The following is a 25,092-nucleotide window of genomic DNA, read 5'->3' as shown; positions in this document are numbered from 1 at the left end:
AGCTAGCCCTATGTGGTGAGTGTTCAGTCTGACCTTGTAAAATTTCAAGATGTGCTAAAAGTTGGTAGGTGGTTTAAATACAATAATTTTTAGTTAAAAATTAAGATAGTGGTTGAGCATATATTTATAATAAGCATTTATTTATTGAAACAAGTTAAATATGAATATAATTTGTCATCAGTTTATTGAGTTTTTTTTAGTTCACATAAAATTAGATAGACAAGTTTAGTGTCTACTATAGTTATGACTTTTGGACTTGGTAACAAAACAACCTCTGGAATTCCCAACTGAGTTTTTGATAAGGCTTTATTTTATTGGTGATTGAAGAGCAGGCATAAGAGTCATTTAAAATAGATAATTATTTAATTCTATATTTAGGCTTGGGATATATAAGGAGAAACTGTATAAGACTACACAAGAGAAGGAAGAGAAGACATCAGGGTAATAAATAACATTCAGTTCTTGTATCAAACATATATACAGTTCAGTATAGTTTCCTGGCTTGTCCTCAGTATATCCACATGAACGTGAATCCCTTCCATCTTTTTCTTCAGCGAGACTAACATAACACAATTGGTACAATTTGGAATAAGACTTCAGAGCATCTGTTAGAAAGTTCACAGATATTTATCTAAAGATTATTTGGTTTCAGGCAAACCTGCTGACTGAACGCAACTTCTCTGAAAGGAATGTGAGTTACCAAACTAGGGCTGCTACATCTCAGATTGTATAATATGTGTAGAAATGGAAAAATGTCATTTTTTATTCTCAGAACTTACTATACCTATCAGAAATGATTCTCTTTTTTGTCTCCTTGTGTTAGGTTCTATCTATGACCCTAATGGAATAAAATCTAATGAAAAGAAAGTCTTATATTTAGTATGATTGTGCTAGCAGATTGGGGAGTAGAAAAACAGAATATATTATTAATATTGAGAAAATCAATCTCCCAAGTTTTGAAGCTGTTTGCTTGTTCCTTCCCATTTGTTTCTATTTACCATTACCTGTTGGCTTTTATGGGCCAGTGATGGTATTTAGTTTTGATGAGGTTACTTTATTTCAAGTCCAGAGACTGGAACAAGCCATTATTCACTAATAAGCATCATTTATTTTCATTTGTGTTCTTAGGTTTTTAGTTGGTGGATGCTTATTAAATTTATAATAAATACACTTGAGGACTCTGGCATATTGCAAAACATTTTGTTCTTGGTGTTCTGGAGATGAAAACATTTACAAGACCATACGACCCCTGGATTTGATTTTCTCCACTGTTGTTCCTGAGTGACCTTGGATTCTTACTGCTGAACATTCTGTGGCTGTAAAGTTCAGGGGAACTTTAGAAGCAGCTAGAAGCTTCAGAGATTTTGAGATTTTGAGGCTTTGTAATTTGTGTGTGTGTGTGTGTGTGTGTGTGTGTGTGTGTGTGTGTGAACATATGCCACATGTATGTGGGTGCCTGTGGAGGTCAGTGGAGGATATAAGACACCCTGAAGCTGGAGTTACAGACAGTTGTAAGACTCCCAGTGTGGATCTGGGAACAGAATGCCAGTCCTCTGGAAGATAAGGAAGTGCTGCTCCTAATCACTGAGCCTTCTTTCTAGCCCCCCAATTTTGAGTTCTTTAGAGATTACCAAATGATGTTTTTAATTTTAAGGAAGAAACTTAAAATATCACACCCATGTTTAATGCAGCTTATGGAGTCACTGGGACTTGAGTTCTGTTTTAGGGCAGAAACTCAGTTCTCAGTGAATGTTATATGAATTCATGTCATATAAGTAAAAATGATGCTGTGGTTTTTATCTTAATTACATGACAACCAATCCCAGTTGATTCCTCCTCTCCTGGCCTTATGTATCCTGGCCATGAGACAGCTCTGAGTGCCCTCACAATCCTACCACAATGAGTTCTTGCACAGCTGCATTATTCTTGGGTGACTTATTTGAAACTTAGCCTAGAAACACAGACTACAAATCCTATGACATCTAAAGTTTATTATTTGCTGATCATTTCATGTAGATATCGATAGATAACATAAGTAGTAAATATAAAAACGTATGAATTTTTAAAGAAAATTTATTTACCACTTTCCTGGCAACTGCTTAGGACTCCATTTTGTTGAAATCAAAACAGGAAGTAGTCTCTCTAAATTTACTGTTTATGTGAAATTACATTTCTGTTTCTGTGAAAAATGCTGCTGCTCTTAAATATTATAGTACAATTCTTTTTTCCAAAACAGGGTTTTACTATGTAGCCCTAGTTTTTGTGGGACTTGCTCTGTAGACCAGGCTGTTCTCGAACTCACAGAGATCCACCTGCCTCCTGACTGCTGAGATTAAAGGCACGTACGACCACTGCACAGCTATAGTTACACTTTTCAAAGAGAGGAGACTCCTCCAAACCAGTTAATGTCACACTTTCCTATAGTTTTAATTCCAGGTAAGTTTGTAACTCCAGAATTCTTGAATTGTAGTTCTTTCCAGACAGGAGAATGTAAAGAAGCCAGCAATCAGAATGTTTTACCATCATTTCCATCATAATTATGAACATGAGCTAGCTCATCGTCATACTGATTAATTTGTTAATATTTGAACAGAAATTGCTTGATATTTATAGAAATTCCAAGAGCTTAAGGACAAAGATACATTTCTCTTGGGTATGTTCCACTATTGAAATTCCATTTAAGTATCTTTCAAAAAAAAATAAGGCACTTAAATGACTTCCCAGTGAATGGAAATTTAAAATGACTTGAGACATATATCTTTGAAAGTAAATTGATTACAATTTTGTATGTTAACTGATACTCGAAATCCTTGTGGCTTTAAAAAACGTATTCCTTATTGACTTAGTGAAGAATCATAATTATATCTTAGTCTTTTAATAAGCAATGATATGTTAGTACTAAGATATCATTGTGACTGGATGTTTCAGGTATTCCTTTATAAATTATGAATTCTGTCATAAGACCCTTTAACATTCAGCATTTTATTTTTTATTTGTTAACTAGCTACATGAATGTTGTAGATTGATTTTAATGCTGTTTATGTTAATTTGTTAATTACACAGGAACCTGCACATCTGTCTATGGAACACTGATATATCTCTTTTCTGGAGATCTACAAGTTCTTAATCATATTAAATTTCCTGAGACTTCTGCCAAACATTAAAAACAAATCATATAAAATGTATTTACCATTTTAAAAATAGAACTTGGTAAATGCTATTGACATTTCATAGAACAACAGCAGATGCCATCATGTGAATATTGCTTTTAAGATTAATATGTTTTGATTTTATGTGTGAGTCCATGTATGTCTGTGCACCTACATGTCTACATGTACAGCACATGTGGACATGCTGTGGGGGTGCAAGGTAGGAGAGGGCTCCAGAAATTGGAATTAGAGATACTTATGAATCACTTGATGTGAGTTTTGGGAACAAGAACTCAGTCCTCTGCTAGAACATCAAATGTTCTTCCCTGCTTATCCACCTAGGTAGAGAATTTACAGACTGACATGAGAGAAGGACGGTAGAGGGGGAAAGTGAATGACATACATAGACAGAGGATCTACCTACTCTTGAGATTCTTAAATCCTGAGACATTTTCTTTTAAATGCAGAGGCCTTTAAGAATGAGGTTAGGCAGGGTGATGGTGGCACTCAGCACTGATACCAGCATTCACAAGGCAGAAGTAGGTGGATCTCTCAGTATGAGGCCAGCCTGATATATCAAGTGAGTTCCAGGACAGCCAAGGATACACAGAGAAACCCTGTCTTGAAAGAAATGACATTATTAGATTAATGGCTATGGTAAATTTAAAATTACCTAAATTAGTGCATTAAAACGTATTATTGATAAATGTTATTAACTTAGTAGATCTCACCATATTTCCTAAGTATGAAGCAAGCCAGAATGATTAGGTTCCTTGACCCAAATTGGTTTCTATTTTAGAGCTGCACATTGTGAAATGAGAGTAGCTCTATTCCATAGCACACTTGCTTTTCATGGCATCCCAGTCCTATTAAATTATCTGAACACAAACAAACAAATAAAAACAACAAAATCTAAACAAGAAAACAAATAACCAGATTTTTAAAATTTGAGCATCAAAACCGAATTAACCATTCTCAAAAATAAAAAAGTCTAGTAAACATTTAAAATATGTTCAACATCCTTAGCTATGATGGAGATGAAAATTCAAATTGCTTTAAGATTCCATATTACCAAGTTAGAAGAATGTGTTTCATTAAGAAAAATGACAACAAACAAAGATGAGAATGCAGAACGAGGGAAACCTAATTTACTGCGGTTGATTATGCAAAATGATGCAGCTAGTATAGAAATAAGTGTGTTGTGGTTTCTCAAAAAAAACCAAAACAATAAAACCTAAAAGTACAATTTCCATATAACCCAGCTATATCACAGACTCTGCTGTCCTACCACAGAGATACTTGCACGTTCAGTATCATCCCATGAGAAAAATGTCTTTCTCTAAACGGTCTCATCCAATCTAAGCAGCGTCTCCCATTATTCTGGAGCAAACTCTGTTGGTCTTCTACACTCTACTTTCTTTCCATGGGGATTATAAGGAATGAGGAGCAGAGTGAGATCTCAGCAACTGTATGAAAAGCGTGAAGGGGGCTGATTGTTTTGTCAGATGTTAGGTGTACCTAACAGTCATGGGGAATTGATGCTTACTGCCAAAGCTGGTCTTACTCAGTTTCCTGTGTATGTGAGTAAAGTATTGTTCTTTCTGGTGCTTGACTTACTTACACTTTTCTTGATCTTCTTTTAGGCAAGCTGTGGTTGGTTTGAAATGTTCAGACTTCAACAGATGCTAATCATTCAACACTTGAGCGTTAATGATTTTTTTTTTTTTGCTAAGTTGTATCAGCACTCAGGAGGCAGAGGTAAGTGGAACTCTGAATTTGAGATCTACCTGCTCTACAGAGTGAGTTTCAGGACAGCCAACTCTGCTGTTGGTGGAGGTTTGATATAGAAGTCCTCTCCACAGAGAGAAGCCCTGTCTTTCTCCAACTGGTCTACAGGACTGATGAAATGGCTCAATAGGTGCAAGTACTTGCTGTCAAACCTCATGGCATAAGTTTGAGAATGCACATGGTAGAAGGAGAGAGTTGAGTTAAACAAGTTGTTTTCTGACTACTACACAGACACCATCACACACACACACACACACACACACACACACACACCACAGTTTGATTCTTTCCTACTCATAATACTTCAAATTGATAACTTATTGTGAACAATTAAATTCACTTACCTAGCATCTCGTTACTTCTTCTCATGTTTTTGTAAGTTAAGGTCAAAGCTAAGTATGCACCATTTGGTGTTCCCATTTTGAAAACCCTGCTGTGCTTTTAAAACTGAGTACAAACTTTTGAATGGCAAGAATTATTGCATTGTATTTTGCTAATGACTAGCATTGGAAAAATTCTAAAAGACCTATACATATAATATTCTTTATTATTTGACAATTTCATACATGTAAACAATGGATCTTGAACTTATCTGCTCATAATACATCTGCCCACCACCAAGTGATTTTGTTGACTTGATCTTATGCAAGCAGATTGTGGGTGTAACTGTCATGTCATATCGTTCCCATCCTCCAGCTATTCTATTCTTTCAGTTCTGTCTTTTATGATGTTTCTTAAGCCTTAGAGTATTGGTGGAGGTTTGATATAGAAGTTCCATCTAAAAGTGAGGGTTCAATAGGCCCTTATTCTCAGCACTATGACCAATTATGAGTCTCTGGATTAACTGCTGTCTGCCATGGAGAAAAGTTTTTTCGGGCCAAGGTTAAGGGCAGCATTATCCTATGTATATAAACAAAGTTATTAGAAGGCAGTTTAATAGCATGTCTAGTTAGCAACCCCACAATAGTAGGTTCCTCCTATTATCTCCCTAGCTATAGGATTTTTACTAGGTTTACATGACGAGATATGAATTCATTTCTGTGAAGCAAACCTCAAATCTAATCCATAAAAAACCAGGTGATCACCCCTATAACCTCTGTGCCACAACGGCATTGGAGTGTACAACTCGCTGGACAGGTCGGTACTTCAGCATGCTAGGGCCATTACTAGATTATATCACTGATGACTTTTTTCTCCTCCAGCAGCCTTCATAGCACATTCAGCCTCAAAACATTTTTTGTTGGCATTATACAGTCATAATTTTCCTGGTTGAATGGCATGTATTTATAAGTATGTACAAGGTATAAGTACATTTTCCTTGAGAAACAATATAACAAATGGTGATCAATGGGCATGTTATAGAATCTGTAATGTCACTTAAATTACATATGCTTCCAAAGCAAATAAGTGAATTTTCTTCTCATTATATTAACCCAGTTGTATTGATCAGACTGTTCAACACTTGTCAGATTTAACCTTATTTACTGATGATGAGTCCAAAGGAAACAATTTACATTCTATAGAGCTTCAGAAATTTCTGTACTTGTAATATTTAATGTGTTCACATCATTTTAATTGCTGATTCTCAAATTATACACCAAGAGAAAATAAGTAAAATAATTTGTGTCATTATTGATTTCTTTCCACAGTAGAGACGTGGAGAAAAATAGGCCATAATAGAACTGTAACAGAAAGCTACAAATTGATTCTACTGATTCTACTCACAAGTCAAATGATAGCTTTATACAAGTCAGGTCACTTTAGCCTGATTGTGCCAGAACAGGTTTTCCTGAAAGACTCACTGTGGCCCAGGTGACCTATTTTGTTTCCCCCATGTGTCTTGGGCTTTTTATTTTGAAATACTATACCTCAGAATATGAAAGTGATTGACATGAATGGACATGACCTAACCCATTTCTCCTCCCTGCTCATAGCCTTGTCACTTCAGACTTTAAACTGGTTTTTCTAGACCTGAAAAGCAAGGGGAACAGCCAGAATGCACAGCTATCACATTTGCTGACCCCTCCTTTCTAATATTTGCTTGGTATTCATAGAAGCCTTTCAAATTCTTTGTGTTTCTTATTATGTATGCTTCAGAAAGTAACTCACAGTCAACTGGAAATAAATTCTGCTCAGGTTCATGCTGCTTCTTTCAACACATGTATACATGTATGTAATCAATGTACATATAATATATGATTATATATAGACTATATGTATTTTATATATACATATATACATGGATATATAAAATACATATATTATACATATAAAATGTAGACATGTAAAATACACACACATCTACACCTAGCTTTATGTCTATGTCTATATCTATATATGTATCTATATTTATATATTTACTTCTCACAATAAATTATTCAAAAGCATATAACCTGTCTAAAGACATGCAAATGATAATTATCTGTATTACTCACCACTCTCACTTTCAAATTTAAACAGGTCTAAGAAAAAAATAGAAGTGGTAATTTACTGACTAATGGAACTAATGTCACTATGATGCCTGGATAGCTTATGTGTAGCTGGATTCAAGAAGTTCAGATGATGTTTCTTAGTCCGTAGCTCCCATGATGACCATCATTGTTTCTACATATATTGGCCCCGTTATCAATGAGACTTGTCCCACTGTGGCAGTATGATGGCTCTCACAGCCAGACAAAGGTGCTTCACTCATTATATTTAATGAAAGTGACAAGCTCCATTTTCACCAGCATCCAAAAATGTCCCAAGCTGACTCTAATTGGACCAATTACAGTCTGGTAGTCATTTTTGATGTTCACAGGAAAAATATATGCTCTAGTGGGAAGTCTGGGTCACTTAGCTTACCTTGGAGCAGGGGACAGACATGTTTTTCTGTTCATGCACAGTACTTAATATAATGGTAGGCTGACATCCAAATGAAAAGCTGTTATGAGAAAATGGTATCAAAAGTTGATACAGGTGGCAGTAACCGTTGATGCACACATTGGAAGTCAAACAGCCTCTATTTTTATAAGAAGTGTTATTAGTACAGTGTTCAAGTTCATTGTGTTAATACTGTGCAACGTCCCCCTCCTAATTCAGTTGTTTTCTTCACTGAAGTGTTTGACCTAATAAATTTGCTAACATTGCAACATGAACATGGCCAAAACCATTGCTTTTAGAAACGTCATATATATTTTTACATCTAATTTCTTTTTTCTTATATTCACAACAAGTAGATGAGCATCTTAAAAGCCAGAGTCTTCTTCCTAATTTGGATAGTGCCCAGTGGCCACTGTAATTCACAATGTAGAAACCTTTAATGTTTGTAACAACATAACCACTGCTTTGGGATTCAATAAGTGGAACTTATTTTCAAAGAGTGGATTCATTTTCAAATAACTCCAGAAAGGAGTTTGCTTAATTGTTCCATGACAAACAATGTTTGACAGAGAGATGTTCTCAGAAGCTAGGTTTCCCCCAAGAAATTGTGATTGGACTCTACTTTCCACGAACGAACTTTCTATTTTCTATAACCTGACTTTTCATAATTGTAGCTCTAAAAACAAAGAATGTTTTATGTTTATGAGAAGTCAAATGAACATAGCTTTTTCATTCATAACCAGAAGAGCAAAAGTTTGTCTGTAGATAGAAAACTCAGGTTGTTGAAATGTGAATAGATCCTATGTAAAATTAAAGGGGTGTGGATAATTTGTATAAAATAATATATGTAATATGGCAAATTAGAAAGGAATTCATTGTGTTTGTGTGTGTGTGTGTGTGTGTGTGTGTGTGTGTGTGTGTAAAATTGTTCTTTCTGTTTCACATCTTCATCGTTTGTGTTATGCAGTTGCTATGATATGGTCTAGTTTCATTCTGTCACTGTGATATAAAGAACTCTGGAAAAAAGAAATTTAAGAGTGGAAAGGGTTTATCTGGCTTACATATCTAGATAACAGTCTGTCACTGAAGACAGGTAGGGTAATACTCAAGACAGTGACATAGAGGCAGAAACTAGTGTGGGATGCTGCTTTCCGGCTTGCTTCATAGTTTGCGTAAGCTTAGCTACCATGTGTGTGTGGATGTGTGTGCATATGCATATGCATGTGTGGGTGTTTGTGTGTGAGTGTGTTTACCAATACTACCTTCCTAGGAAGCTATGGTGCTTTCTACAATGATCTGATTCTTTCACATTAATTAATAATGAAGATAAGAGCCCATAAACATGACAAAGTTCCAGTCTGATACAGGCATTTCCTTAGCTGAGGCTTCTCTCAGATGACTCTAAGCTGTGTCCACGGATGGGTCGAAAGCTGTCTTGGGTAGCAACTTCTACCAAAAGGTTAGATATTGAGCAACAACTCTAATCGCGTGGGCATCTTGTTGATTGAGCATTTCTAAATATATAAACCCTTTAGATAATCACTAAGCTTTAAGAGTCTCATTTCTACCGGGCACTGCGAGGATGGCAGATATTGTCTGGGGTTCAGCCGAGCTTTGTGGATGCAGCGTGGTGGATTGGCAGAGCCATCCCCAATGCTGGTATCTCTTAGGTGCCAAGGCCTGCACATCTAGTTACCTGGAATCCCGGTCAGAGCCGAGGAGCAGTGAGAACATGGCTGCCCAAGAACAAACCAGACTGGGCACTGTTTTCAAAATATCACCCCTTTAGCTCATTGCTATTGTTCTATGTCAATATGCTTGTTTGAAAATGGAGAAGGCTGCTTAGAGTTAATCCCTGATTGACAATTTTTTTAAAACTATGAACCAGTGACTTCCTCTGAATAACATATCAAAACAGATATTCTTCCAGTCACTTCGATGGATATTTTTTGAGTACCTACATCCCAGAAACATTCTTCCTTGGTTCATTTTCTACCACCATGTGTCACATACAATGATCATAGTCCATGCTGAAAATTATGAGTGCTATTCTATATAAGGTTAATGCAGTTCGGGGAAGAGCAAGACAGAGAGAGAGAAGGATAGGGTGAGAGACAGAGAGAAAGAGAGACTAAGAGAGAGAGACAGAGACAGACAAAGACAGAACTAAATGAAACTGTGATAATCAGTTTTGAATTTTGAAATAGATTATTTTAGTTGGATTTGGTATTCCAAAAAAATGGCACAAAATCCTCAGTAAATACGATATGCATGATATTGTTGTATATTAACTATAACAACATTTTATCCTTCTTTTAGGTAATGTGTTTATTGTATAAGTTATATGGAAATACTAAAATACATGACAATCACTTCATAAATAAAAATGTTTAATTTTTGTATCTATTGGGAGGAATGTTATGAAATGCCTTATTGCTTTGGCAGAGCTACTGTACTTATGAATTAACAGCACCTGTGGTTACCTGTATAAGACCTATAAAAGATCAAGCACAGAAGCTGATAGCTTCTGGGCAAAAGACCTTTTGAGGTCTGATCATTGGTCTAGTCCATGGCCTCACACTCATGTTCATGGGCAGGCAAATTTTACTAAGTGGGTTAACAAAAATATAAAGAAGTGTTGCAAAGTGAAAAGCAGGATATGATGGGGAATCAGCTGAGTTGAATTGAGAAAATAGAGTGAATATTATCATTTTTATGTGTGTATGAAATTCACAAAAGTACATTAAAATAAACTTTATCCCCAAATTGGGACTAGGTAATATTGAATTTATTTTACTTTAAGGAACTCTTACAGATACAGAAAAAAATTGTGACAGCAATAAAAACAAGTCAGAGTCCATTTGGACATGGAAATTAAGAAACTGAGAGGAGAGAGGATAAGAGAGAGGTGAAAGTATGTGTACTTCACTGAAGCCATCAAGTAAAACAAACACTGGAGACATATGCACTGATTTTCTTTGAATAGGGTATTATTCATACATGAAAAGTTTTAACACTTTTGTCTATATGGAAAGCTTTAAAAGTAGCCCAGAAAGCACTTTGATGGCAATAAGTCACAGATTTGTCTTCTTAAATAGTTAGCACTCTGGTATCCCACCTGACCTTAAGAAAATGCCAAGTAATTCTCTGAAAATAGAACTATAAAATGGTAACCTCTTCGAAGGATAGCCTTGTCTGTAACAGGTCCGCAAATCATTTCCATTTCTCAGTAGAAATCAATACCTAACTGTTGTTTAATTGGAGAATGAGGTGTGACCTAATCATCTTGATGAGGTCCTCTATCCAGGAAGCTCATCCCTGGGGAAAACAGGATGAGCCTCAGGAATAAGGAATTAATTGCAGAAAGATAATGAGCATAGTTTCAATCAGGCCAATAGAAAGAGAGGGAGAGAGAAGATGGGATGGAGAACTTAAATCTCAAGGTTCTGATTTACCTACTTTATCATTAATTAGCATGAACTTTAATTAAGCATGACACCAAAGTAGGTACTGTGCCAAAGTAGGTACTATGCTAAACTTATTAGCCAGGCCTGGAAGAGAGACACTACAAACTGAAACCTGGCCTTGGCCTTTTATTTAGAGTCCAAGTGGGAGACGCTCCATACATTGTGTGTGTAACGTAAAGATATTTTCATATATCTCCCTTCTTGTTCGCAATACTTTTCCCACTCCCTTGGCTTATAGACAGGTTTACAGACAAGTTTTTGCTTCAGAGTATATAGACAGGCAATATCTACCCACATACATTTAACTTGCTATGTTAAAAAAAATGAAACATACAAATAGGCAAGCAATCACAATGTAAAACAGTACTCTGATTATCAGGCTGTGGAAACACACGTGACTCATGTTTAGATCAAGACCTATGTGATGGTACCTCAAAGAACTGTACAAAGTATTAACATGATCTACTTTCAATTTCCTGATATAAAATAATAGGGGGAATGCCTCTCTCATAGTAGCTATGATTTTAAAAAGGGCTAATTGAGAAAATGTGCGCGGAACAGGACATTGACTGTATTAAAAAGTCAATATATAAATATTGATGGGGTATTCTTCATGATTATGGCTAGTATTTAGTTCCTGACTTTGAGCGTAAATCAGTTAACAAATAAATACATTTAAGATTCAGTGAAAATAAACCTATGGGATGTTCTAAAAAGTCAAGGACCATTGGTTATACTATGGAAACATATTATAAATTTACTCATATACACGTACTTGGGACCAATAGTCAAATAACATCATGAGAATAACATAATAATTTGACAGATTTTTATTGTATATTTACCACATTAGCAAGAGCTCAAAAGAAAACCGAGCTAAGAAGAATTCTGAGAGAAATAAACCAACACTCACTCTTTGACCAGGTACCATTTTAGCAGGAGAGGCACTCACAAATGAGTAACTGTTATTCAACTTGTAGTATCTATGTCTCCACAGAGTAATCATTATTTGCATGGAATTGAAGGAGTCAGAAAAAAACTAAGTATCAGTATTAATCAGTGGATAACTTGAGGAATGATGTTCAGAGCAATGACATTATGGCATGGGTTTTGAATGGTCAGATGTGTGTAAGTTTGTGCCAGAGTGGTCACACATGGCACAATATCTAGACATGAGGTCAATTAAGGCTGAGAAAGGTGTTGAGGTTTACAGAGAGCAGTCAAAGTTTTCTTTAGAATGTTAAGTCTGGTAGAAATAAATTCAATATGTTGGCATTAGGAATTGTGGAGGCAGAAGTTGGGATATTTCAGGTAAGAGCTAGAGCTCAGACTGAAGAGAAGAGAAAATTTGAATTTGGCACACAATGCTATTGATAATATCCTTCAGATAAATTCCAGGGGATGTCAAGATTCAGAATCCAGTGTAAGAAGGAAGTCTGTTTTGTCTGTTTTACGCTTTTAAGAAGCTTGATATTTAAAACAGCCTGGAGACTGGAGGGAGTGCATGACACTAAACGGAAGATGTCTTGTCCCTTTTTTACAGTAATAATATACAGAAAGTCCAGTAAGTGAATCAGCATGCACAACATAGGAAACAGCTAAATGATATGGATTCCAAAGAAGTGGAATAAAACCAACCCACAAGTATCAGGAATGGTCTTCGCAATAGCAGGATCAGCATCTTCTCTAGTCATTATAGAATGATTTAGTCTTAAGGAAAATATCACTCACCTCTCCAATTCTTTTCTTGTTCATTTTCTGATAAAGTTGATATTGTGAAGTCATGGATATTTAAAATCTAACTGCTTGGGTTACTGTATCACATAGATGTGAAGAACAATTAATAAGGATGGTGTAGAAATTAGGCAAAGTCACAGTTTGTGTAGATCATGTGCCTTTCTACTTTCAGCATGAAACGCTTAAGTTGTGATAACCCAATTTCCATTTGGTGAGTCTCAGCGGGTAGCATAAATACATATTGTACCTCTCCATGGTTCTGAATGCCTTTTAGGTTTGTTAAGGTTATGTGATTTATCTCTTTTATTATGAGGATATTGCAAATCTTTTTCTGAATGTAGTAGATACACTGTTAATAACTCAGCACATTTTGGATCCCATGTAAATATTGAACATACAGATGGTTATGTCACTGATGACTTAGAAATTATTTGTGAAAATAGAAGATACGTGAGAGAATCTTGTGTTAATTGTGAAGTCCTGTAAAGTCTTGAGGGAGAGGGGACTCCTCCTTTCTAAAAAGATCTGGTAGATGTCAGTCCAGAACAGTTGTAGCCTGGGAGGGTACAGAGAATCTTGGGGCATTCACAGCTCTAAAAACTATTGTATAACACATTTTTCTTTAGCAATTCAATCAAATGAAGTTCAGAGTCTCCCAAGACCATTTAACCTCAGTCCCCATTTGTTCCTTCTGTTTTGAAATTAACCATAGTGCTAAAAGATATAATTCCCTCTTGATATGATCCTGACTTGAATGAGTCTAAAGGCCAACAGAACTGATGTGAAGTCTAGCATTGTCCTTTCTAAGAAACTGTCAGAATGAATCTCTAGACATAGAAAGACACAAGAAAATTATTTTTGAAGTCTCCGATTAAACACAGTAAATTAGTTAAGTGATACTACTGAGATTTGTCCTGTGGAAGAAGAGTTCAGAACTCCAGAGAGAGCTAGTTGGAGACTTGAAGAAAAATTCATTCTATCTGATTTAACAATACACATTGGTGAAGAAAATAGGCAAGTGTGAAAAGAAATCTTAGAAGTTACAGGTCTGATTCTGCTTTTATGAAACCAGAAGGGAAAGAGTTTTATTTTTCAAGAGGCTGAAGATGACACTTTGAGGGCTGTAGAAAGCTTGACGAGTAAGTAGACAGTGATACTCTCTACCCAGGGTACTTCAGACAATTGTCCTGCTGGTTCACACAGGGCCTTGCTTAATTCCCGAATAAAGCCATTTTACCATGTAACATATTTTAAGGAAACATGGCTTCAGTGACAAAAGGGCATCTATGCTTGTGTGTGCTTTAGTTTGTGTTTGTATGTGTGTGTTTGTGTCTCTGCATGTGTTGTATGTATGTCTTCCTCAAACACATTCCATCTTAGGTTTTTGAGACAGGCTCTCTCCCTGTACTTGGAGGTCACTACTTTTACTAGACTGTTTGGCAATTAAGCTCCAAGGATCTTCCTGTCCTTGCTGTGATTCCAAAACACGGTGCAAGAGTTATACAGAGATATTACCACTCCCTGCAATCATATGTGTGTTGGTAATCTGAACTCTCATTCTTGCATGGCAGGCCCTTTTCTTATGTGCTCATTTTCTCCATGGCTTCTCATGGCAATGCTTTGTAGCTCCTTTAAGTCTAATTTTTAAATATCCTCCCCTTGCCATCACCCAGGTCTTCCATTTGAAACAAACAAACAAACAAACAAACAAACAAACAAACAAAAACCCCAGTGAGACACCACTTTTCTTGCTAGCTTTCTAGAAGACATGAAGTTCTCATTGGGCCATAATTGGAAACCAAGCTGAAAGCTTAACGATTAATCCCCAGTGAAAATATATGAATATATCAGAAATGTTATCAGCTGCATTTTTTCACTAAACTTCTGCCAGCTTTTGCAATGTTTTATGCAGAGATGTTGGCATATTCAATAAATCTTGACTGGCTGTTGTCCAGGAGAAATTATCGCCAGCCCGCTGAAGGATCTCTGGATTCTTTTTAGGAAAGAGAGGGGAGAAGGCATGGGTTCTGGTTCATTCTGAGTTGTGCATTATACATTAAATTAAAATATATGTTTCACCCATTTAGCGGTCTGAATAATAAAAGCTGTATACAGCTGCAGCAACTCTGCTCTATGCATTTTAATGACTGATTTGTGAATATACTAGAATTATAGCTGCTATTCAAATATTTTCCCATTTTAAGAAGTCACAAATCCCTCCCTTTAAAAATGCACAGACAAACAGTTTATAATCTTTTAATAATTTGTACAAAAGAGTTTTAAAGCTTAGGATATGGGGAAATTATTTGTTTTAGGACCAGTAAATACAATGGGCTTGTCAATATGGTATTTAAATAACTGTCAAAATATTTGGAGTGTCTCTAACAAAGGGAAGTTAACTCGATTTCTGCATTCAAATGAATTCTAAATAGAAAAAGTGATATACAGTTCAAAAAGCAGCATTAGACTATAAAGCACCTTTCCGTCTCTCCCAGGAATTATGATCTACTGCTCAAATAGACTTTTAAATGGTTGCTGAGTTTTCAGGCTTCTCAGATGTTCATGCTTAAATCAGTTTGCACTAGTTAAGTAGAGTCACAATTAGAATTGTAATTTCTTTTCTCTCTGTTTTTAACCAATTGTGAAGAAAGCTAATAAAATTGGAGAATGAACATCTGCAGCCTTTAATATGATAACTAGGTTTCAGAAGGGTGGAAAAAGCTTTGTTAACCTCTGTAGTTCATTTCTTTTCTGTCTCTCTCTCTCTCTGAGCATAACACCCATTTTGATACTGGAGCCCTATGCTCTTTGTGTAATGACTCATAAATCACAAGCCAGAAGATTTCTCTAATGGGCTCAAAAAACCCAGGAAAATCAGATTCAATTTATAAGGAAGAATGATATAACAAAAGTAATAGTATCAAAGCTTCAGTTTCTTGTCAAAATGTACAAAAGTATGTATCAGCTAAGCAAAAGTCCGGGATGTCTATGATTAATGTAAGAAAATTTTCCATTGCTTCCTATAAGTTCAGATAGTCTTTTGGGGGCTGGAAATGGGTCCGTAATGTGGGAGTCTTTGGAATCTTTATCAGAGCTGAGGACCTGAATGAATCCCCTTTATTGTCTGCTCATTTCATCCCCAAATAACCCTCAGGATCTTAATACAGCCCCTAGGATCTCGTTTTACAAAGGATGGTTTCAAAGAAAACAATTGGAAGAAATTTCAGGAGGAGGGGAATAAAATTTTATTTCTAATGCATCTATGGTTTTACAACAGGGGCAATTCAGACTTTCTCCTAAGCAGTTTTTGGCATCTGCAAAGCGATCTGAATGTCTGTTATGAGTGTTAATTTAGGAGATACCATTTAGGAATTAGTTTTCTAGAGAAAAGATCAGCAGAATTTTTTTTTTGTAAAGAGTCAGGTAGTCAATCTAGCTTTTGCAGACCTCCCAGAGATTCACTGTCATAATTATTCAACCTGGCCACTGAACTGCAGAATCTACCAAGATAAATGTGTGTATATATATAGCACATTTCCCATAACCGGAGTTTGGAAACTTCTATTATAAAGGAAAGATGATCAAACAGTGAGTATGTGTATAGGCAGGGTATATGATTGCATTTGAGGGTTTCTTTCAGAATTTTCTATGGAAAGTTTCATTCCCCACAACAGTTTATAAGAAGTCTTTTTTCCTCTGGGCCTGTCAAAATGGCCCAATGGGTAAACACACTTGCTTCTAAGGCAGAGACCCGATCTCACTTGAGCTCACTGGAATTTATTCTGAGGAGAAACAGAATATGGCATAGGAAATGATGCTATCTTCCTTACCCTCAATTATATAGAACTTGGTAGGTAACTAATAAGAACTTAATAATACAGCATTTGGAGAAGTTACAGCCCATACAAAGAGCTGGCATTTAGAGAGAATCCTGTATGATAATCAATACAGAGAGCATAAGATTAATTTCTCAATTAAATCCATAACTGCACACCTCAAAACTCACTGAAAGCAGTCATTTTATTTCAATTCCATATCATAGATCAAAAACCTCATTGCCAGGGCTGGAAAAATGACACAACAGTTAAGAACACTTGCTGATCTTGCAGAGGATGTGGTTCGCTTCCCACATCAGGCAGCTCAAAATGATCTTTAACTCCAGTTCTAAGGAATCTGAAACTCCTCTGGACTCCACAAGTCACACGCATGAATGCAGTATACATACATACATACATACATACATACATACATACATACATACATGAAGGAAAATCACTCAAATATATAAAATAAACATTGTAAGAGCCAGAGGATCAGGGGTTTGTGTGAGGCTGTCTCCTAGTAATCTCAGAAGCTACATGCATACAGTCTTATCAACATGACTGCATAAATGTGTCATAAAGAAAATGATAGACATGATGACATGGACAAGGGAAAGTCTGGAAGTCCTCAACCCTACGTAAAGAACTACAGGCAATTAACAAAAGTTAACATTGTGAGAAATTGTTTTTCCCTACAGAAGAGCACATCAACTGTTTATCTAATACCAAATATTTGCACACACACACACACACGCACACAAAACAACAATAACAACAACAATTACTACTGAAAAATAGGCTGCGAAACTGAAAATGAATAAGGAGGGGTATGCAGGGTTTGAAGAGAGGAAAAAGGAGGGAAAAATGTACTTCTATTAGAATGTCCGAAATAACAAAATAAATCTTTAAAGTTCTAACAGCAATGTAGAACAGAGATAGAAATAAAAGAATTCATATGGGTTAAAAATGAAAATGACAGAAATCTTGATGGCAAGTTACTAGAGGATGCTCTTCTTTGAAGCCACGCTCCATCTGCACTCCAAGCCTGAATACTGTATTTCCAAACAAAACATATCTGCAAGACCATCACAGAATGTGCAGACTTATATTATCCCAGTCTCTGGCTACAAAGAGCAGGCTGGGGACATGCCAGCCTTCCAGGTAATTAGCACTTCTTGACTGCAGTGGCTGAAAACTTGTCTGATCTCCAATGGTCCTTGCCTTGTTCATCTAAGCTGATTCCAGCCTCATTTCATAAGTTGTCCTTCTGCCTTGCTGAGCACTGCTTTTGACTGGAGAGATCATGTAGATTCCCCTTCCCTCAATTTACTTACTCTTTTTTTACCAGATTGAAAAATAAGACCCTATCTGAAGCCTTTTAACTTTATGAAAAGGCAGAAAGCAAAATGCAAAAAAGCATTGGAAACTAAAACTTTTTAAAAAGATACGTGTATGTATACATTGTTACCTGGTATGACTAGTATCAAAATTCGTGCTGCAGATTTTTATCAGCTAAAAATGGCAATGAATAGCTGTAATCTCAGCACTTGGGAGATGGAGGTAGGAAGATCAGATGTTCAAGGCTAGATTCCCTCAGGTACATAGTGAGTTTGAGGCTGTCTTTGGGTATTAAGCCTAGTGTCCAATAAAGCAGAACCCAATATGCATGAAAGAAACATTGTTCTGAGACATAACTACTGCCCTAGATTCTACTAGGATGACTGTGTTGTATGTACTGTTTACCCCTCTGTTGTCTTTTACCAGTAAGGTTCTGAAACCTTCTGGCTTCTGAGTATGGCTTAGTTAATGACCCTCTAATGGGAGAGTAGGAGTAGTTTTGGTAGTGGTTACATTATTAATAATACTTATTTGCTAAGTGTATATCATATACTTTGCATATGTTAACCCAAAGGCTTCACCTAACACCTCTATTATAGGAGCATTGACATCATCTTCCCGTTGGATATAAAATGGCAGAAACAGAGAAGCTGTGCTAATCTGCCCCAGGTCTCATAGTTCCCAGGAGCACCACTAGGTAGTCCCGAACATCAAACCCATTCAGTCCAGCAGTCTGCGTGCAATGCACTTTGATCTGCTGTGCCAAAGTTCCCCCTGTCTTTCTTAGGGGCCCATTTCATTAGATATTTAATATTTGAATGTTCTCTCTCAACTAGAATTCAAACTCCTCGATGGCAGGGATTGCCTCCCCAGTGCTTTCTACCCAGGAAGGGTCAACATAAAAGCATCTATGGCAAAGAATCAATAGGTTAAAAAAGAGAACTCTGAAATTCGGGAACTTACTACAGACTCTTCAGGTAAAGTTTCCTTTTGTTCTATCTTGTGTGAAGTTTGTTTAACTTTGTGTGACCCGACAGTTATTAAACTCTGCCTCCCTGGGTGAAAATAGCCAGGTGCAAGTATATGTAGTGTCCTATCAATGACTAAAGGTGAAGTTGACTTTTGGCTTCTATATATTAAATACTCTTACCTGCACAGTGGAGATGAGCTATGGATGTCACATTTGACTCCCTCTTATGGTTTCTGGACTAGTTACCAGTGCTGGTCCCATCCTGCAGATGAGAAAACTGCCATGTTGTCATCTTAGATCAGGACATAAGGAAGTGAATGGTCCGTTGTAGTGACAGTTAGGTACATTGCTTTCACACCTCAGAACTTTCTTCATGTATTTCTCCTTGATGATGGCTTTCTCTGCTGATTTTTTAGGATGATGCCAGAGTTCTATTTTGAAGATACAAGGCACTAACTTCTGGCATCCTTTCAGCTGACACTTCTCGCACCACTGATAGATGCAACACACACACTCTGAATGTTCTTCCCTCTGTTTACCACAGTCAGTCCTCACTGTTCCTAGAGCAACAATGTGAATTTATAGTACTGGGGAAGTTGAGGTTCAGAAACATTAAGGAACTTACGCAAACTCCTTAATAACCTCTGGCTGAAGTGGTGTTCAAATACAATTCAGCTGACAAAAGAACTCAAGTTCATACTTAGATTCCCATTCTGTAAACTAGTTTACCCAATTTCACTATTTTAAGAACAGATTGCAGTGCATTTTTTAAATATTAAAATAATTCATGGAACTTTTTATAACGGAAATTACTATGTACTAGCTCACTGAAGTGAGATAAATAAACTGAGTGTTCCCAGATTTACCAGTGGTTCTTTTATTTTTTGCTGAAAATATTTACTGTGTGGAATATTCATCCTCTACATTTCTTTTCTGAGGCCATTTTGTTGCAGTTAATCATATTTATTAGGAAAGTATAGCATAAAATACTGAATTAAAAATTAAATGAAATGAGAAGACAAAGGTTGAAAATGTCATGTAAAACCTTCAGCAACACATAAAAGTCAGATCAGGAACTTTATTGTCTTTTAGGAATCATTAATTATTAATAATCACTAGTGAATAAAAACAAATATTTCTATGTCACATCTTTATTTATTAGGAATGAAACAAGATGAGACCCACCCAGCACCAACTCATTCTGCTTGAGTCTTGAAAATTTGAAGAGCATCAATATGATTTTTTTTAAAAAAAGAATAGTACTTTCTGAGCATTCTGATTGATTGAAGGTTAAAAAGAAATTCGTCTTTTTCCTTTCCTTGGGCTTAAATCCTGTGGGGAAGTCTCGAGATCTTCAAATAGCTCCCTCCAAGGGAGAAAAATCCCAGTATTTATAACATGCCACCTCGGTGCCTGGGGACTCCCTGTCATCTCACTTTGGAAAAGTAGTTGGAACTATGCAGATCACGAAGATTGGGCAATAAAAATCTACCAACATCAAGCTAAAGAAATCTATTACTCACCTCTGCTCTTAATAGAGTTGGATCTTTGATTTCACCCTGCAAAAAACCCCTAAGATTTATTTTGCTTACTTGAATCTCAAAGCTTGAGTGGTCTCCGATTTGGGAAATGTAAATTCTGCCTCCCTTTAAACTAAATAATACTTCTATTTATAACACTTGTCATAGCCTTTACAAGCCTTTTTTCCTTCCTTGCACAGAAAGTGCTGCAGTATTCCTCCTCTAATGTTCTTAGCAGAATATGTTTAGATTTATTAGAGAATAGGAAAAAAAAAGAGGCAGTATCTCAGGGGTGCAGGAGTGAGCCTGGAGAACTGCTGCCCATTACAGCCTTTTACAAATGAGAAGGGGGAAAAATCCATCTTGTTCGTTTGTAAATTCACGTGGAACCTCTGTTGTCATTGAGCTGTTTGATAGCAAAAGCATGCTGTGAGTTTTGTTTTAAGACAATTCCCATTTCTCAGAACGCTCCTATTGTTTGTGTATCTATCATTTAGAAAACAAGAGGGTGACAAGAGAGGCCAAATACCAGCATAAGCAGGTAATAGGCAATCCAGCTTCCAATTTTTATGTGTGAAAGAATTTCTCTGTTGAGCTGGGAACAATTAGACACAAAAGAATGTAGCTAGCCACTGGGTGGCACTGTTGCTCCACCGAGCGTCCATAGAAAGAGCATTTTTTCTTATATTAAAAAAGAAAAGGAAATGAAGGATGATTGTGCCTTAAAGAAATTAGCATTGTCTAAATGGGAAAATTGGTTTTCCTCTGCTTCTTTGATTTCTTTTTTTGTGTGTGTACACTAAACATCTCTTGACCAAGGTATTACAATTCTATATTCAAGTGCCGATATTAACTGTGTGCCTAGTGCTTCCTATGTTTTCCTGCTCGTGATACTGATTCCTTTCCCAACCCAGTAAGGAGAATATTACAGGTTGATTAGCAATGCTTGATAGGAGAGTAGAATACTGGGATGGTGGAGGGATAGATAGTCTTGTGTTAGCTTACATTTAGAACTCTAAACCCAACATAATGACTCATGCATACGCTGTCAGTCTTGAAAGAATGAAGTAAGACGATCACTGTGAGTTCAAGGCCATCTTCGGCAAGTGTAAGATTTAGTCTCAAACAACCAAATCGGAAAAAATAAAAAAGCAAAAAACAAGTCCGGAGCTCTAAATACTGTGAACCAATCATAAGTCTGTATTAGCATTGAGGCCAGAAGAGAGAAGCTAGAACAGATATAGAAGTAATACCGGGTGATATGTGGAGATAGAATATTGATGCATATTGTCCGGATCTGGTAATTTGAATAGGACCTGAATTAATTATGTCCTTCTTTCTTTCTTTACTCAGTACATGCAGAGTCTTAAATAGATTACAAGAAACTGATACCCTTAGCACCAATACTGGATTAGAGTCACCGGTGCTAAAGGGTGGAAACAAATCTGTGAAGTGCTCATTACTTTTTTTAAACCTCAAAGCCAAAATTACATAGCCATCTTAGAGTTCTGAATGCTATATGTAAGTGATTTCTGATCTATTATGATTATTCACCACACAAAGAGTGACTCATTGTCTTTTTCTACCTCTCTGTGAACCTTCTGCCATTCTATAACATATAGAGTTTATTAAACATACTGGACAGTTTCTTATCATCAAGAAAATGGTTATTCCTATTGATGACGTGAATTTTTAATTTTATTTTCGTTTACTAAATGTAAACATAAGCAACCTTTAACTTTATTCTGCTCCACGTAGAAACCACTTTAGGATTTAAGAAATATACCTTCTTTCCAGTTCAATAGCACTTACACATGAAGCGCTCAGAAGGTCATTATGGCTTATGAATATTTTCTCTTGTGTGCCATTGCTCTAAATATTTCATACATTTAACCTTTCCAGTAAGTATTTAGATAAATAATCTTCTTTCCACTGATGAGATGATGCAAATGAAATGGGAGCCGGTCAAATAGAATATACTGATCTCTAAATTGGCTGATAATCTTGTTTTCTTCTAACAGAGCTTAGATATTTCGAAACAAAGAAGTCTTTCTCTACTCACTCAGAAGTCTGTTTCTCATGCCTCATTCTTTCTGAAGTAATAGAGACTAAAACACCTTTCCTTCATAGCTAGCCATAAACCTAATATTAGTTCAAATGATCACACCCTTTCCTGTCAAAAGGGTGTCCACAAGGAATTTGAGAACCTTGCTTTAGCAGAATTTTGATCCATAGTTGGGACTCAGTAATGGTACAAACGAGAGACAAGGAAGAAGCTGTACAAACAGGTGTGCAATGGCTTTTCCACTCCCTCAAATTTCATTATCTCACGGTTTTTGTCCATTTATGTTGCTACATAATTGTTCTTACTTGAATGAGTCTATAGTTAAGCATCAAACAGCTTCTTACCTCTGTTTTGAGTAGTCAGCCTGAAGACTTCTAGGCCACATAAAGTTTTTATTAAATAAATTTATTATGCTATGTTCTCTTCACCTGTCTCTGATATGCGGTATGGATGGTGAGCTTAGTGATGAATGAAGAAAGCACCCCAACCATTTCTTCCTAACTCACTGAACGTCACCGAAATGTGTTTGCAACATTTGTTTAGAAAGGCGACTAAGCCAGTATTGTAAGAAGAATGGAATAACAGTGGAAGTTGCACTTCATGTAGCAAATGAGTAGCATTTAATAAGGAGCATGGTGGCCATGTTGTTACCAGAATGTGTCCTTGGGGAGCCTTTTCTTGCTTCATCCTCTTCAAGTAGCTTGTCACAGTATTCCCTATATCCAAACAGGTTTCTTTCCCTGGAGGCTCTCTGCAAATATAATATTCTATGACTCATTACATTTACATTGTCCTTCTAATGTCTTACACAGGACACTGCCTTGGCTGATCACCTGTCTCTGGCTCTGATCCAGATAAAACTAGGCTTGTGTGGCGACTAGGGGAGGGCAAAACTTTTGTTGAATGGCAGAAAACCAGTGAAGGGGTCTGAGATAAAATAACACAATCACTAGCCCCAAAGATATCCATATTCTAATTACTAGGGTCCATGAATATTTTATCACATATGGCCAAAGGGACTTTTCAAATATATTTGTCTAAAGGTGTCTTAGGTGAGTTTATCTTGGATTTGGCCCTGACATTATCACCAAGAATGCTTATAAAACATAGAATCAAAAAGGAAGGGGAAAGCAAGGAGATGATGGGGGTGGGGGTAAAGACAGAGAGACAGTGGCAAAGAGAGATAAGAGACAGAGAAAGACAGAGAGACAAAGAAACAGAGACAGTCAGGGAGTGAAAGATGAGAGGAACAGAGAGACAATGATATATAGACAGACAGACAGACAGACAGACAGACAGATAGACAGACAGAGTTAGACAGAACATGCATGCAAGAGAGATCCAAGAGACATGTGATGTGTCTGCTTAAAGGATACATTCTCCCCAAGTACCTGAAAGGAAAATGCTGCCCTACAGGTGTATTTTGGGTTCATCTCTGGGTGTGTCCTGGCAAGAGATTAACTACCTTGACAGTAAGGTACTAGTATAATTTCTCAGAAGGGGAAAATTTGGACAATCTTAATAGATAGAAGAGTATCATCAATGTCTTAGGCATTCAGTTTGGGGTGTTGTAATAACATATTTAAGACTGGGTACCTTATTAATAACAGAAGTGAATTGCTTACCAGTGTGGAGTTTGGAAAGTTCAAGACCAAGGTGTTAGCAGATTCAGTATCTGGTGAGGGCATCCTTCCCACTCCAGAGACAGCCTTGCATTGTATATTCATGCAGAAGGAAGGTCAGACAGGTTAGCTCGTGCCTCTCTTATGAAGACAGCAACTTTCCTCACTGAGTCCTCCTGACTTAATTACTTCCCAATGATTTTGCCTCTTAATCCTTTTGCCATGGATATTTATGCATCAAAAATGTTGATTTTGAGGCAGTTGGCACAGATATTCAGATTACATGTAAAGAAAGGCAGGATGTTCCAGCCAGAGTAACTGGCAAATTCAAAGACAGAGAGTTCCAAAGAAGGGCCAAGGGCCTGGAGACTGTGATTCCTGCTTGCCTGAAGTTATGATAGGTTTCAGGGAAACAGGAACCTGAGCTCTGGCTTCACTCCTCAAAGCTCTCTGTGGTACAGAGAGAGGGATCTCTGGTATCACTACTAATCACCAGTGTGGTAAGACCAACACCAAGGCCTGACTTTCCGCTTCAGGACCACACATAGACCTCAGGAGTCTCCTGTGGACTTGCCTCTGTGTATTTCTCTTCCCACAGAGATCAAGAGAAAAACCCCTAACTATTTGCTACAGGAAAGGATGAAAGAACGAGAGCATGGGTCACCATTAAAAATAAGAAAGTCACTTGAAAGAGATAAAACTGCTTCTGGTACCTCAGATAGAATTTTTAGCTAACATTAGGAAGTGAATGAG

This window comes from Grammomys surdaster, unplaced genomic scaffold (genome assembly GCF_004785775.1).
Source record: "Grammomys surdaster isolate TR1022 unplaced genomic scaffold, NIH_TR_1.0 125776, whole genome shotgun sequence".
Taxonomy (NCBI): Eukaryota; Metazoa; Chordata; class Mammalia; order Rodentia; family Muridae; genus Grammomys; species Grammomys surdaster.
Note: the sequence above shows the minus strand (reverse complement) of the source record.